At 38.5% G+C, this 12,096-nt stretch overlaps 1 long non-coding RNA gene across 10 annotated transcripts in view; it reads right to left on the bottom strand.

The window, feature by feature from the left end:
* The window catches only part of LOC103791945 (uncharacterized), a 70,925-nt gene that overhangs the window by 40,668 nt on the left and 18,161 nt on the right, over positions 1-12,096 (bottom strand). The window contains exons 5-6 of one of the 10 annotated variants that reach the window (XR_004740799.3): positions 8,768-8,833; positions 2,943-3,565 (exon numbers count right to left, since the gene is read on the bottom strand). The exons of 4 other annotated variants lie outside the window; for them this stretch is intronic. This is a non-coding gene — a long non-coding RNA (uncharacterized LOC103791945). Of the gene's footprint in view, positions 1-2,942; positions 3,566-8,767; positions 8,834-12,096 lie in introns of those variants that run through there. 5 more of the 10 variants (XR_004740797.3, XR_004740801.3, XR_013533434.1 and 2 more) reach the window with 5 other exon arrangements.

Raw genomic sequence — 12,096 nt, 5'->3', positions numbered from 1 at the left:
TTCACCACATAAACACACTAAGAAGCTCTTTTAAGGCAGGTGTAGCAGTAATAAATTCTCTTAGAGTTTGCTTGTCCAAAATGGATTTTATTTCTTCTTTTCTTATGAAGCTTAGTTTAGCAGAATATTAAGATTCTTGGTTGGACTTTCTTTTCCCTTAGGATGCAGAAAATAAGGCCTGATCTCTTTTGGCTTGTAAGGTTTCTGTTGAGAAGTATGCTGTAAGCCTTTGAAAGTGGTCTATCACTTCTGTCTAGGTGACTGTAAGATGTTCGTCTTTCATGTTGACCTTGGAGAATCTGATGACTATGTGTCTTGGGGATGGACATCTTGCATAGTATCTCACAGGAGCTTGTTGAGTTTGTTCAAGTTGCATGTCAACCTCTCTAGTGAAATTGGGGAAATTTTCATCCACTGTATCCTCAGTATGATTTTCAAGTTTCTTACTCTCTCACCTTCTCTTTGTTTCTCTTTTAGGAATGTCAGTGAGTGATAGGTTTGGTCTCCTTAGATAATCTTGTATTTCTCAGAGGTTTTGTTAGTTTTTTTAAGTTCTTTTTTCTTTATTTTTGTCTGCCTGCATTGATTTGAAGGAGCTGTCTTCAAACTCTGAAATTCTTTCTTCAGCTTGGTCAATTCCATTGTCAGTGCTTCCAATTGTATTATGAAATTCCTGTAGGGAATTTTTCAATTCCACAAGTTCAGTTTGGTTCTTTCTTAAAATGGCTATGTTGTTTTTCAGTTCTTGGATCTTTACTGTTTTCCATGGGTTGGATTTCAACCTCCTCCTGTATCTCATTGAGCTTCTTTCTTAAATGGTTCTTTCTTAAAATGGCTATGTTGTCTTTCAATTGGATCATTTTACTGTTTTCCATGACATTTTACTGTTTTCCATGGGTTGGGTTTCAACCTCCTCCTGTATCTCATTGAGCTTCCTTGCCATCCTGATTCTGAATTCAGTGTCTGTCATTTCAGCCATTTCCATCTGGTTTTGAACCATTGCTGGGGAGTTGGTGTGATCATTTGAGGGTAAGATGACACTCTGGATTTTAGAGTTGCCAGAGTTCTTATGCTGGTTCTTTCTAATCTGTGAAATCTGGTGTTTCTTTATCCTTCAAAGTTGCTGTCCTTTGGATGAGGCTTTCTGTTTTTATGTCCTTTATTTCTTTTGATGGTTCAACTATGGTGTAATTTGGATATAGCTGGTTGTCTTCATTTCTGGATGCTTTCAGAGGACCAATGCTCAGTTTGACACTCCTGAGCTGTATGATCTAACTCTGAGGGGCTGGGACCAGGTATATGGGTTTGTCCTCTGGCCTATAGATGTCAAGTATAAGCTGCAATGGAGGGACCAAGGTGCTCCCAGGCTATTGGCAAAATTTCTATGTCAGGGGCTGCTGACAAAAGCATTCCTATGGAGCAGCAGGAACCTCTGATTAAAGCACTTTGGTGGAGTGATGTGGAATCTATTGAAAGCACTCTGGCGGGGCAGCAGAAATGCCAGCAAAAGTACCCCTATGAGGGGCCATCAGCAAAAGCACTCTGGTGGGACATTGGGGGCCCCCTGCAAAAGCACTGTGGCTGGGCAGTGGCATCCTCTTGCAGAAGCTTTCTGGTGTAGCAACAGAAGTACCAGCCAAAGCACTCCAATGGGGGGCCGTCAGCAAAAGCACCCTAGTGGATTTCCTTCATGCTATAAATGAGGAAATTGAGGCACAAAGAAGTTAGTTATTTGGGCCAAGCTTTTATGGCTAGTAAACAGAGCTCACATTAAACCCAAGGTTTGTCTGACTCCAAATTCTATTCTGGTAAGCATTATGTAAAACATTATGGGAAATCTTTCTTCTTTGAACACTCAGTGACACACAAAGATATGTGTGCACACAGGAAAGACTATATGAGGACACAGTCAGAAGGTGCCCATCTGCAAGCCAAGTAGAGAGGCCTCAGAGAAAACCAAGCCTGTCCACACCTTGATCCTTGTCTTCTAGCCTCTAGTACTACGAAAAAATAAGTTTCTGTTGCTTAAATCTGTGGTATTTTGTATGACAGCCCTAAGAAACTAAAATACTTAGAAAGTGACTTTTTGCATTCTTCTGATATCCCTGTGAAATCAGGCACTTATACAGTTCCATCTTCTGTCCTGGAAAAGGGAAATCATCATTTCCCTTATATAGACATATATTCATGTAAAAGACTATGAGTTCTTTTGAAATAAGATTAGATGCTAGTTGGCATTTATGCTAGTTTTTTGTGTGTGTGCTTGTGTGTGTATGTTAAAAAAAAAAAGCCAGTACTGAGCCAAAGGACTTTCTTCAGGTATGGTGTCTTCCATTCTTCAGGTATGGTGTATTCCTGAATATCCTACAATTCGCAGGATGAAAAATGAGTCTAGGAAAACTAATGTATCTACAGTTGGATGAAAAGGTTCAAGTTCTTTAAACTGAAATTGCTTTTAGGGAGGTGAGATTCTCTTATAGCATTAATGTAAACCATTTCAGGATTGGAAAATAGGCAAATTATTGATTGTCTGCTTATGAGCCCTAAAAATGAGAGTAAAGCCAACATGTAATTTTTCTTCACATTGGTAGAGCGTAGTTTTTCTCTCGATTCATTATACCTTTGGTGAACATTGCTATTTGCCTTCCCAACTCCATAGATCATTTCTTCCATAACAGCAACAAAATGTATCTACCCAACTCTATAAACCACTTTTCCCCTACTAACAGCAACAAAACTGGAATACTTTCGTTCCCAGTTAAAAATACTCAACCTTTCCTACTCCGTTTGTGCTAAAGTTGACTCTATTATCCTGTTCTGGTAAATGTCACATAACTAGAAATACACTAGTTAGAATTCCCAAGAAACCCATTGTTTCCCTAATTACTTTATAATGAAAAACTCAAATGGAATGTATCTTTTGCTTTTTTTACTTCCACCTTTTTCTGCCTGGGACAATGATGATATACCTGAAGATGGCAGCAAGAAGCTGTCATCTTGCAATCATGAAGGGAAATTTGCATATAAAAAAGAGCAAAGCAGAAAGTTAGAAAGAGTTTCAGTTTTTGTTTCTTTTAACAGCTGTACCAGCTCTTGGCTTACCACTAGTTGTCTTGCATATATAAAATTAATTCCCTGATTAATTGATTAGTCCACTGTAATAGATTATTCTCGCACATTTGCCAAACATACTTCTACTCAATATGTGGACTGTTTTCCCTTTTGTTGTTGAAAGAACATCCTGTTGAAATATTTCCCTATTAAGAGTACAGGAGCAACATGCAGATACACTGTTTTGGATTCTCAGATGTACTGTTGTTTCAAATAAAAGTCCGTTCCTTTGCAGATTTCCAACTGGAGGAAAAATAATGGTCTAAAAGGTATGCATACTTTAGCACACTTTATTGGGAAAATGTATGCATATTCCAATGCTTGAAAACATTACAAAACAAGCACTGTTTTTACTATATTGGTTTGACTTGCAAGTACACATTGCTTCTTTTTAAATTACTGCATGCCACACCCTCTTCCTCCAGTTTCCACTACTGCTCTTCTCCTCATGTTCCTAGATTAAGAGAACAAATTATTTTAATGTAAGCAGCAGACAGAAAGAGAGTACTTAGCATTTTAGAAAAATTCCATGTAAATTAAATAGGGAAAAATAGTTTGAATAGAACATACAGGCTATATTGTAGACACCAGGTTTAATTATGACAAAATTTTTTTCTTTTCTTTTTTTTTTTTTTAAAGAAAGAAAGAGTAAGAGAAAAGGGGGAGAGAGAACAGGAGTCTTGCTCTATTGCCCAGGCTAGAATGCAATCTAGAAATAGGTATTAAAAACCTCTTTTATGCTGATGATTGTGCTTAACAGCGGAGACAGGAAGGAATAAGGAAATAAAATAATAAACAAACAGCCAACCAATATTTCGTTTAAATCTGTGAAATGCTGTGCAAGTGCTGAAGAGTGATTTGCTTCCATTTATGTGGTCACTTTCAAAATAGGTGTAATGTGATACTAAAAAAAATATATATGTTCTGTGGACCTGGGGTGTAGAATTCTATAAATATTCACTGAGTTTACTTGTCCCAGGTCTGAGTTCAAATCATAAATGTCTCTGTTAATTTTCTATCTCATTGATCCGTCAAATATTAACAATGTGGTGTCAAAGTCTCCCACTATTAGTGTGGGAGTCCAAGTCTCTTTATAAGTCATTGAAAACTTGTCTTATATATCTGGGTGCCCCTATATTGAGTACATATATATTTATAATCATTGACTCCTATTGTTGCATTGATCTTTTTATCATTATGTAATGTCCTTCTTTGTTTCTTTTAGTCTTGGTTACTATTGTAGTCTATTTTGTCAGAGATGAAAGTTAGGACTCCTGGGTTTTTTTTGTTGTTTGTTTGTTTGTTTGTTTTGTTTTTCTTTTCTCTCCATTTGATTGGTGAGTCTTCCTCCAACCTTTTGTTTTGAGTCTTTGTTGTCCTTGCTTATGAGATGGATCTGGATACAGAGTGCCGATGCGTTTTGACTTTTTAATTCAGTTTGCATGTCTGTGTCTTTGATTGGGGCATTTAATCCATTTCAGGATTAGTATTGATATTTGTGAGTTTAATATTGTCATTTAATGCTTGCTGGCTATTTTCCCCATTAGTTGATATAAATACTTCATTATGGAGATACTCTTTATATTTTGGTAAGTTTTTGGGATGACTGATACTGGTTGTTCCTTTCTGTGTGTAGTGCTTCTTTCAGAAGCCCTTGTAAAGCAGGCCTGGTGGTGATGAAATCTCTGAGTGCTTGCTTGTTCGTAAAAAATTTTATTTTTCCTTCATTTATAAAGTTTAGTGTGGCTGGATATGAGATTCTGGGTTGAAAATTTCTGCTGAGAGATCTGCTGTAAGGCTTCCCTTTATGGGTAACCTGACCTTTCTCTCTAGCTGCCCTTAGAATTTTCTCTTTTATTTCAACCCTGGTGAATCTAACAATTATGTGTCTTGGGGTTGCTCTACTTGAGGAATATCTTTGTGGTGTTCTCTGTATTACCTGGAGATGAGTATTGTCCCACCTTACTAGGTTAGGGAAGTTTTCCTGAATAATATCCTGAAGAATACTTTCCAGCTTGGATTCATTCTCTTCATGACATTCGGGTACACCTATCAAACGTAAATTAGGTCTTTTCACATAGTCCCATATTTCTTGGAGACTTTGCTCATTCCTTTTTACTTTTTCTTCTCTAATATTGTCTTCTCGTTTCATTTCATTAAGTTGGTCTTCGACCTCTGATATCCTTTCTTCTGCTTGATCAATTCGAGTGTTAAAACCTGTGCATACTTCTTGGAGTTCTCGTACAGTATTCTTCAGTTCCATTAATTCACTTATAGTCCTCTCTAAATTGTCTATTCTCGCTAGGATTTCGTCAAATCTTTTTTCAAAGTTCTTGGTTTCTTTACATTGGGCTAGAACATGTTCTTTTAACTCACAGAAGTTTCTTATTATCCATCTTCTGAAGCCTAATTCTGTTATTGGAATGCACTCATTTTCCATGAGGCCTTGTTCCCCTGTTGATGAGGAACTGTGATCCTCTGTAGAGGGAGAGGCATTCTGATTTTAAGTATTCTCAGCCTTTTTATGCTGGTTTCTTCCCATTGTTGTAAATTTATCCATCTGTTGTCTTTGTAATTACCAACTTTCAAATTAGGTCTCTTAGTGGACGTCCAACTTGTTAATTCCCAGGGCCAAAATGTGAGCAAGCCACAGTGCTGGCTAAAACAGCGGCATCAAGATTCTTGGTGCTTTTCTGTCCGGGAGTCTCCTGTCTGGCTTCCCTCCTGAATCCCTTCTTCAGTCAGCTCCAAACATCGGCCAAAAGGGGAACCAGTCCCATTTACTCTGCACCAAGAACCGCTGCACTGGGGCACTGGCAAAACCGCAGAGCCGGCTGCAAGAGTCGAGCTGGCAACTCATGGGGCTCCTCCACTGGAAATCTCCTGGTCCTTGGGCAAGAAAGATTGATCTGAAAGTGTGGCATCCTATCATTCTCTGTGCTTTCACTGGGAGCTACAAGCCTGAGCTGCTAGTGGTCAGCCATCTTGGATCTCGCTCTCTTTTGATTTTCTTAAGATTCACCTGGAGTCACTTTGGGCCTCAAATCTAGAAGTAGTGTTTATTTTCATGGTCAGATTATAGAAAAGATCTGAAGGTGACTGTGCATTAAAGGAAGTTACTTCTGGTATGGCATCTAGGTATTATCAGTGTAACTCAGTAAAGCAGAGACCTATTCAGCTCTTGAGTCACTTGATTTAGAATCTTCCATTCATGCACCTGCAAATATATGAACATGTGTGCACATATGCATACACACTGAGGACATACAGCCTTTCAATTCTATGATTGCATGCAGACATTTGGAAGAGGTTAGGCACTGGAGAAAGAATAATGTTTTTCCTGTATCTTTTATACTGTATTCATATAAAAGGACATAAAGAGCTTCATAAGTCTGCATTAGTCAAAGATAGTGGAGGTTACGTTTCTTCACATTTGTGTATAATTTTCCAGTATCTCTGCTGAGTGATGTGTTTATGTAAGCATACTTGGATATTGTTATGTCTGATGTTTTCCAACAAAAGGAAATCCTTGCAACAAACCCGAGTCACAGGAAGAACTGGGGATTTCATTTTCCATTCTGTTTCTTTGGCTAAGGTCTTTTCACACATGGAAATAAACAGCTTATCTGAACCAAAACACTGACCTTTCTTGGAGCAAGTTTAGTGATTAAATATTAGTTTTATACAAGTTCCTCTCTGAAAAACAGACATTTATGTAGAAGCAAGAGTAGATTGATAATTCTAAGGCACAAAAATGTAATGTGTTTTAAAGTTAGTACTTTGATTTTGCATGGATAAAGTATTATGAGGTTAAATATTTCAGGATATCCTTAGCCATAAGTGTAAAGTTGGAAAATCTTTTTTCTAGCATATTCCTAATTCTCCTGTCTGTTTTCTTTTTCTCTTCTAGGTTTTCACCTCCTCTTCTCTTTCTTCCTACTATCACCAGCAAAATACCTTTGCCCTCCTCCCCTCTGGAGGCCACATGATAACTATGTGTAATAACTGCATAATGGATCTTGTAATTTTACCCTGTATCTGAGGTCCTTATTCTGGACTGATATCTTTAGATGAATCACATGATTTCACTGATGCACTTTCCTAACCTGTAAGCTGGGATAAATAACAATTACTTTGCAAAGTTGTGAGTTTTCCCAAAGATTCTCATAAAACGCCTGCCACATGGTAACTTTGACTCACAATTATTATTATCCAGGCAGTCTCACCCAAACTACATTCATCCCTCAAAATTATTCTGTGCCTTCCCTACTCACTACTTCCATTTCCACTGTGAATCCACATCAGAAAACTCAATGAGGAAAGGATTAGACAAACTAATTTAAGTATGAATTACTTATAAGTGTGTAGCCAGATTAATGAATGATGTGAATTTGATGAGACACAGATATAAAGTATTTTTAAAAAATAATTACCTTCAACTATTCTGTAGAAATTTCATTTCTATTCTTTGGTGACATTCTAAGGGAAATCTCTTCTTTCTTATCACTCTCAGCTATTTGACATCAACCTAACTAGCTTATATCCAATTTAAATCTTTCTCTTTTAACAGCAACAAGATTTTGGCTTAGAATACTTCAAATTGAAAAGTAGCAAGATCTTAGGCAGAGACTTCCCCAACCTTCCTTTCCTGAAGCTCTCTTTCTTCTGATGGGTTAAGGACAGAGAAGTAAGAAGGAAAGAAAAGTTCAGTCAAATGACTCATTTAATTGGGGTTGTTCTTTTCCTGTCTTGACTTTGACAGTTTCCCTGGTGATGATCTCTAAGTGAAAACAACCAAATGCTGATTATCTTGTAGGGTGCATGTGTGAATTCTTTAGGAGACCCTGCAGAGGCCTCCCAACTATAGAGTTCTCTACCATAGAAGATCTGCTCTACCTTGAACTCTTATATCCAGTGATCCCTAGGGGTAGAATTTCAGATGATAGGGCACCTGTCCATGGTGATTTAGGTTGGGGGTTTGGACAACTTTTACTATTGTATTCCAAATGATAACACTTGGGTAAGCAGTGTCTAATGTATGCATCCATTTCTAAATTAATTGTTGCTTCAGCAGATTGTATTTCCAGTGTCTTTATTTGTCTTTCTTACTTCAAAGAGTGCTGAGGCAGAGGCAAGCACAGCATTTGAAAAGTGAAGGAATTAAAATGGCTCTAACAATGATGAGGAAAACTGGCAAAGTTTGGAACCAACAAAATCTAAACCTCAGGGACTATGTACTCTTAGAATTTCCAATTGCATCTGCTGTGAAAATGTGAAATCCCTTATGAAAAAAGAGACTTTACCTCTTGGGGAACCTAAGGATGTAGTCAGATTTGTGCTACTGAGAAGGTAGCATTCACATTTAACATCTGTGCTATCCAAAATGCCCCAGCCTCTTACATTCCAGTCATGTGGCTGATCAAGTTTACCAGTGAGGCTCCAAACGAATTTATTATCACCCTTACAACAAATTTATAAGCAAATATTCATTACGAGAAAGCTGTTAAGAGAAAGTATAATTTTACTACAATGTAGATCTCAAAGGTTAGGTCATTACACTTACTTGTTTGGCTTTTAACAAGAAATTAAAGGTCAGGTTTCTTTTGTACAGAATATAAAGCCTTATATTTTAAAAATAAGAGCCAGTATACCTTACCCAGAAAGGGGATTACATCTTTACTGTGACAAAGGCAAGATGAAATACTCTTCTTCGCAGGAGTTACTAAAACAAGATATTTTAATATATTTAATTTTCTCTTTGTGTACCCACAGTATAGTGAAATGCAAACACTCTCCTTAAGTTATTTTACAACCTTCAGTATGAGTAGCTGGTTTGAAAATCACCTATAAAAGTGCAATTAGAATTTGTGATCTCCCTCTGGGTCACTAAAACTTATATTTAGATTGTCTAGGGGATGCCAACAAGATGGTAGACTAGGGCTTTCCAGTGCCCATCTCCCAAGAAACATCAATTTGAGCAACTGTCCACATAAGAAAATACCTTCCCAAGACCTAAGGAAATCAGGTGAGACATTACAGCAACTTAGCATAGCACAGAAATAAGAAAAGACACATTGAAGAGGGCAGGAAGGACAGATTCACATTATTCAATAATTCCTCCCCAAACCCGAGGCAGCACAGCACAGAGAGAGAAACTTACACTTGGAGGAAAGAGAGAGAAATGTGCACTGGATTTTGCTTTAAATCTAACACCAGGCCTGCCACAGTAAAACCCAGAACTGGGCAGGTGTCTATGGCCTCCGACCCCAGGCTGACATGCTTGGATTGGGCCTCCAGGCCCACCTCACCACCAGGCTAACCTCAGTGGCCCCAAAGACTCACTCAATCTTTTTGAGCTGGCCCTGGGAGTCGTGGGCTTTGGACTGCCCAAGCAGCAGGCTGGCCTCTATAACCGTAGGCTGAGGCCCATCCCAGCACTAGGCCAACACTTGAAGCCCTAGTCGTCAGGCCAGCTGCAGCGGACTCAGCCTCCAGGCCAATCCCTACAGATACTGGTTCCAGACATACCTCAAGTTCAGAACAGTCCAGAGACAGGTTGGCCCCCAAGTCCCAGGCTTCAGGCCTGCTTTAGTGCTGAGTCAACACCCCTTCTCTCAGGTACCAGGCTGACACCTGAGGACACAGGCTCCCGTACTGCCCAGTGCCAGGCCAGATCCTGCAGTACCACCCTGCAGACTGGACCCTGTGGCCACACACTCCACTAGGCTTAGGGTCTAGGCCTACTTTTCAAGACCACGGTACAAGTACATCCCAGTTAACCTTAGCACTGGGCCAGACCTCACAGACACAGGCTTCAGGATTGCCCCTGTGGACCCAGATTTATGGCTTCCTCCATGCAGCCTCAGGCTGCAGATCAGTCCCTGTGTCTCCAGGCTTCAGACCAGCAACTGTAATCCTAGGCTGTAGACCAACCCCCACAGATTCAGGCTCTATGCCAGCCCCAGCACCAGGACAATCCCTAGCTACAGTGAACCTAGGGTCCAGGCCCACCTGAACAGACCTGGGTATGAGGTTGGCCCTCACAGATTGAGGCTCCAGGATGACTCCTGCAGACCCAGGCTCTAGGCAACCCTCATGGACTCAGGGTCTAGGCTTGCACCCATGGACTCAAGCTCCATGTCCATTCCAGTGGACCCAAGTGCCAGGCCTATTCTGGTTCCTCTACACTTAGGCTCAAGGCTCACCCAAGTGCCAAGTCAGCCCCAGTAGATCAAGACTTTAGGTTGGTCCCTATGGATACAAGCTCCAGATCTGCCCTCATAGGCCTAATCAATAGGTCTATCCCAGGGATTCAGGCTCCAGACTCAACTTCAAGGGCCCAGACACCAGACCTACCCCTACCAAGGGATAGGAACTAACCAAGGAACTAATAACCAAGAAACTAGACCAGCCTGCTCAAGAACTTCAGAAATAAACCTGCCCACAGGCCACACAAGACAGCCTATCCAGAATCTCTGGATGGATTGATGGATTTTTAAGGGCTTTCCTAGACAAAGCTAATGTGCAAAAATTAGGATAAATTTCTACTTCTTCAAATGCACCACAGATATAAGTCAACAAGTAACATGAAAAATTAAGTAGACAGAATACCACCAAAATAACACAAAATTTTCTAGTAGCTGACACCAAAGAAATGGAGATATGCAAAGTGCTACAAAAAGAATTCACAGTAATTGTTTTAACAAAGCTTAGCAAACTTCAAGAAAATACAGAGAAACAATTTAATGAAAGCAGAAAAACAATAAACAAAACTAGAAATTTGTCAAAGAGATTGAAATTATTTAAGAAAATCAAACAAATTCTGAAGCTGAAAAATACAATGAATGAAATGGAAAAATTCAATAGAGATTATCAGCAGCAGAACTGATCATGCAGGAGAAAGAATCTGTGATTGTGAAGATAGGTTATTTGAAAATACACAGTGAAAAGAAAAATATAAATAGAAATGAAGAAAGCTTACAAGACTTAATGGACAGTATCAAAAGAGCAAATGTTTGAGTCATTAACATTCAAGAAGGAAGACAGAGAGACAAAGGTGGTAGAAAGTTTATTTAAAGAAATAATACCAGAAAAATTCCAAATGCAGGAAAATATAAATGTTTAAATATAGGAAGGACCAAGTTCTCCAGTCAGATTCAGTCCAAACAAGACTATATCAAGACATATTATAATCAAATTGAGAAAATTCAAAGGCAAAAAGTATCCTAAAAGCAAGAGAAAAGAAGCAAATCCTATATAAAGTAGCGTTCCAATGTGGTTTGGCAAATCCTGCAAGCCAGGAAAGAACAAGATGATATATTCAAAGTGCTAAAGGAGAAAAATTCCTGAGCAAAAATATTCTACCTGGCAAAGAAATTCTACCTTCTTCAGAAATGAAGAAGAGAACAAGACTTTTCCAGGCAAACAAAAACTGAGGGAGTTTATCACCACCAGATCTGTCGTACTAGAAATGTTAAAGGAAGACCTGAAGAAGCAATGAGACAAGGATGCTGATTGGTATCACCACTAAAACATATGAAAGCATAAAACTCACTGGTAAAAGTAAAAACACAGTCAAATTCAGAATATTCTCACACTATAAAAGCTGTATATAAATTACTTATATCTTTAGTATGAATATTTAAAGAGAAAACTATTTTTTAAAAGTAATAATTATAATAACTTATTAAGGGATATGCAATATAAAAATATAAATTGTAAAATCAAAAATCTAAAATGTGGGTTTTGAGTTAAAGTAAAAGTGTAGATTTTTAAATGCAATGAAAGTTAATTTATATTCAGCTTAAAATTGCCAACTATAATTTCAAGATGTTTTATGTAAGCCTCATGGTAACCACAAAGAAAAACCTAATAATAAATATGTGAAAGATGAAAAGTAAGGAATCAAAGCATACCACTACAGAAAATCACCTAATCACAAAGGAAGAAAACAGGAGAGGAAGGTGGGAGCAAAGTATCTAGAAA

This window comes from Callithrix jacchus, chromosome 3, assembly GCF_049354715.1.
Source record: "Callithrix jacchus isolate 240 chromosome 3, calJac240_pri, whole genome shotgun sequence".
NCBI classification, from domain to species: Eukaryota; Metazoa; Chordata; class Mammalia; order Primates; family Cebidae; genus Callithrix; species Callithrix jacchus.
Note: the sequence above shows the minus strand (reverse complement) of the source record. Positions and strands in the feature narration are given on the sequence as shown.